Here is a 5,572-nt window from a genome sequence, read left to right on the forward strand (position 1 = left end):
AAGGAAAATGTAAGGGAAAAAAATACAAAGTAAAAGTAGAAGGAAAGAAATATTGAAGAAAAATAAAAAAAGATTTAAATTCAATAAATTATTTTTATATATTATTTAAACCTTATTTCACTTTTTTTTTTTGTCTATATAAAAATTAAATAATTTAAAAATACATAAAAAAATAATTATAATATATTTTATTTTCTTTCATATTTTCCATGAAAATACATAAATTTATACCCTCCTTTTAATTCAAATGTGCTACCCACAATTTATTTCAGGTCTGTGATATCAACATTTTTTCCTCTTTTTGATGATTGTAACTTTATTTATTTTGCAATCAGTTAGTTAGAAATGCAACACTAATTGCACAAACACAATTTCTATTGATGTTTTTCTTACTTTATTCTTATAGTGTTATTTTAATATCAGAATTTTAAAAAATGATTTGAGTACATATATTATTTGGAAGGTTGTTATAACATATAGTCAAGATATTATTCATGTGCTAAAACATTGGGAGTTGGTCCCACTTCTAATTCTCTATCACTTATTAATTCCTCCCCATTGTCAAAAGACTTCGAAGTTGGTCATGGCCAGAGCCACTGCCGCTCCCTCTCAGCCAATCCTTTTCACTACCCATGCCCACCAATCATCGTTGCCAGAGAAGTTGCTATCCACCTTGACCAATCATTGCATTAGAAGCTTGTTCACTGCCATGGTTGGAGAAATCGACAACAGTGCCATGCCTTTTTCACTAGCCACAGTTTGTCACTCCAATTGGAGTTTACAGCCAAAGTAGTCTTTATTTTAAAAAAAAAAAAAAACCAAAGTAGTGCATCTTTCAAACTAATTGTCAAACTAGTCTTTTGAATCCACATTAGCAAGCTATCTTTGACTTTATTTTCCATTCAACACATTTTTTCCATCTGAAACCCTTCAACAAAGCTATTTTTATTTAAACCCTAACTATTATTTTCTCTTCTCATTTTCTCTCCTCACCGTCTGCGACTCCCACCATCTACGTCTCCCACCAACAGTTCCACTAGCAGCTCCCATCAGCAACGTCTGGCAGTGGCTAAGTAAGTTTTTAAAGCATTTTAATTTTTGGTAAAATAATAGGTAAATATTTGGGTAAGTGGGTTTAGGACAGAAGTGGTTAATGGGTTTTTTCCTCTTAGTTTCCTCAGCTTTCTCACTAACCAAACAGAGGAAAACAAAACATTAAAAACAACCTTTGAAATTTTAAAAAAATTAAGGGCCTGTTTGGTTTCTGTTTCCGAATATTGTTTTTTTGTTCTTGAGAACAAAAGACACTCAAAAACAAATTTTATGGTTTTGGAAAACAATCTCAAGTTGTTTTTCATGGAGAACAAAAAAAGAAAACAGTTGTAGAGAACAAAAAACCCATTCACAAAAAAAAAAAATAAAAAACACTCGCGGAGAACAAAAAAACCATTCATAGAGAACAAATCACAAACCCTCAAAAAATGCATCTTACAACAAATTCAATCAAATCCCAAATCCACACATAGAGAACAAATCCACAAGCCCTCAAATGTGTGCTCTCAAAATTTTCTTCTCCAAAAATTGATCGGCTGTGACAATGCTGCAATCTGAAATTCACATGGGCAATAAAGGTGGGTGAATATATATGTGTGTGAGAGAGATAATCGCACTGGGCAAATTGAGGTGCTGAGATGAAAGAGGAAGAGAGAAATGTGGAACGAGAGGGAGAGATCGTGAGAAGAGAGACGAAGGAGAGAGTTTTCAAGAGAAAGAAGAAGTATAGGTGAAAAATTAGGGTAAGCAGTAGGTCTGAAAATGGGTTTTTTTTCTATAAAAAAATAATAATTAAATTAAAAAAAAAAATTTTTAAAAAAAGGAAAATAAAAAATGATTAAAAAAATAATTTTTATATTAAAAATGCATACAATTTTTAAAATTTTAAAATTATAAAAATTAATTGAAAAATGGATATAATTTTTTTTATCTTTAAAATATTAACTTAATCAAAGAAAATATAATTTTAAAAATAAATAAATAAACATGTTGAAAATATAGATTAATTTAATGATCAAATTATTTTTATGTTTAAAACAATTTTTTTATTTTAAAAATTAGAATAATTGGAAAGGATGTTGGAGGGATAAATTTTGTAAAAAATATGAGATAAAAAAGGTAAATAGTTAAGAAAATTTCAAATAAATATATCTGATTAATAAATATCCTTATAAATCATAAATCCTTTAATTAATAATATTTCTTATCAATATTTAAAATAATAAAATATGTCTGATTTGACATAATTATCAATATATCCTTTAAATATTTGTATCCAATGTTTCTACAATCAATTTAGAGTGCTAACAAAAGTTTTAAATTTGAATTATAACCTTTTATTTTTTAAATTTTTAATAAAAAAAATGTAACAATTTATTGAAAATGATTACCTTATCATTAATCCTCATTTAGTATGATATTTAGTCATTTATTATTAAAATATTTCATCTTCTTATTTATTGTAATTAAAATAAAAATATATATGATCAAAATTTAAAATAAAATAAAACTAAAAATATAATTTGATTCCCTGTTCAAAACCATCACCCTCTTATTATTAATGTTACATTTTATAAAACTTTCATTAATTACATGTAAAACCATTACCAAAATGTTAAATTATTAACAAAAAAAAAATAAAAAATAAATAAATAACACTAAAAACAAATTTAATATATAGAAAATATTAGTTTTTTTCTTAAATATTAACTTATTAAATTATAAATTGTAAAAAATGAATTAAATTAGGAAATTTTAAAAATTAACCAGATATAAGCAAAATTGTATTAATATGTCTATCTGCTTTCTCTTTTTTAATTATTTTAATTGAAAATATTAAAATATTTATACTCGTAACTATTAATTATATTGAATATGTACACTTTACATCCATTTTTGAAACTTATATAAAATCAAATTTTGAACAAATTTAAAATTTTTTCCACTTAATATGGGTAGCTTAAACAACGACATTTTAATTGTTAATGGAAAAATAACAACAATTTATTCAATTTTAATGGTAATAAATAATAAGAAAATATTATTAATAAAAAAACATTGAATTATTTGGATATTAAGGTGTTATTTGTTATTTGATTATTGTTAATAGCATACCCTACTATTGTTATTTGTTATTTCATTACAAATTGATGTTATTACTAATGTTTTCTATTGTGTAATTTTGTGGTTAAAAATGAAATTGATTTGATTTATTTGGCTTCTTCTATAGGTAAACTATGTATAATTTATTGGTGTGCATAATTTGTTTTTGTAATGGGAAAATGGTGAGAACACAAACCGATGTTGATTATGTCGGGGATAGAGTTGTGGTTGAACCTATTGATGTGCCTCTTGGGACAATATATGAACAACTGCTGGAAATGATATACTCGATCGCTGAAACAATAGAGAACATTTTCAATTAATTCTTAATTGTAAGTATCCTATGAAAAGAGGGAATAAATTCCAACCTTGCCCAGTAAAAAATAATAGTGGTGCAGCTCGAATGTTAGAAATGCATAACAGATTTGGGATAGATGAAGTTGAGTTATTTGTTGAACAATTACCTATTGACTTACAAATGAATTCACTAATTGGTAATTGCATACCTTTGTTACTTGGTGAAAATGATGGTACTAGTAATGTATAAAATTCATTTACTTTTGAGCATAGATTAGAAGAGGATGAGGAAGACGAAGAAGGAATACAATGTGATGATGACAGTGTAGGAGCCAAGGATGTTCATAATGATGATAATCAGGATAGGGAAGGTAACTCACCTTTTTTAGTTGTTTGTGAAGCAATTGAAAGAGAACAAATGAGATATGTGGCTGTGGATGAGAACAAATTGTTACAACCATAACCTATTTTTCTTTCCTATAATTAAAAAATTATACAATTTAACCAAGACATAAGTTCAAATCATACTTAATAAGGAATAACCTAAAATCATAATCATTGACATTAATTTTCATATGAAAATATAAAATTTTAAAATAATATAAACAATTTGTTTAGTTATTTTAAAATTTAAAAACAATATGAATAAAAAAAATTCTTTAATTCATATGTGAAAAAATTTATAAAACAAATAAATATTTTATTTACCATAAATATATATATATATATATATATATAATTTTAAAATAGTTGTAAGGAAAAAATTTATTAAGGATAATTTGTACAAAAAATAATTTTAAACTGACAATGGAAAATTGTAAGAAATTTTTCCCACTCCGAAACGAACTTTAAGGAAATTTGTTATGTCGTTAAGAAATTTTGGTACATCCATAATTTATACTAAAATTAAAAATAAAAATAAAAAGTTCTAAAATCTCATATTTTTTGTTAGTTATGGTTACATGAGTTCTCCTCTAACTGTGGTTTTAAAGAAAATTGTAAAACTACCGTTTGTGATTGTGGTTTTTATAATATTTTTAAAACCACAGTTACTAACTGTGGTTTTATGGTTTATTATGACAAAAAATATTTTTTATGGTTATTATAATAAAGAATATTTTTAAAATAATATTAAAATCACAATACTATTAAAACGAGCGTGGATTGAAAATAATTTTGAAACCATAGTTACTAACTGTGGTTTTAAGGAAAATTGTAAAACCATAGTCTGTGATTATGATTTTAAGGATATTTCTTAAACTTTTAAAACCACAATCACCAACGGTGGTTTTTTACACTAAAAAAAAAAATCTACGTTGATACAAAAGATTAGTTTGACAAATATTTTGAGATGAGTACTATTCTTACCATTTTTTTTCAACAAATAGATTATTTTGGACTTAAACTCCTCGAACTGCATACACAAGAACATGAGAACCAAAGTTCCTATTGTAAACATCTCTCGTATCAACAAGAAAGGGTTAAGGCTTGCATGAGACTTATTTGCATGTGGCCCTATGTTGTCTGTTTTGTTTGGAAAATTAGCCATGTCTTTGTTGTGCTATAATTATTTATGATATTCAAATCACCCTTTTAATTTGGAAGTTGCATAAAAAATTGGACTACATTTTAACATTGTTGTTCAAGAAAATATACATACTAAGATCGGTGAGAACGGAAGGCAAGACAATTAATTTAGCGTGAGTGTAGCCAGTCAATTGAGCTGTGTGCTGTTACATATGGAAAGAATAGGATTTATTTCCTATTTATTAACCAAACCAACGGCTGGATGATTCTCGGAAGATTCACCGGCCGTTGGCTCCTAATTGCATGTATAATAAGGTGTTAGATGATTCTTTGAAGATGCACTAGCCGTTGGCTCCTTGTCTGCTTATTTGGATCAGGATTTAAAAAAATGTGAATGGAAGCAGTTGTTTCCAACTTCCCATAATATTTATTAATCTTGCACTACTTTCGGAGAATGGTCCCAACTATCACATGTGAACTCTTCACGCCTCCTAATACTATATATCACTTCGTTTTGTAACACTCATTTTCACAACTTCTCCTTCTTTGCAATTGCCATATTTTCTTAGCTTTCTGCACTCTTGAGTTATTT

Source organism: Vitis riparia, chromosome 13 (assembly GCF_004353265.1).
Source record: "Vitis riparia cultivar Riparia Gloire de Montpellier isolate 1030 chromosome 13, EGFV_Vit.rip_1.0, whole genome shotgun sequence".
Classification (NCBI taxonomy): domain Eukaryota; kingdom Viridiplantae; phylum Streptophyta; class Magnoliopsida; order Vitales; family Vitaceae; genus Vitis; species Vitis riparia.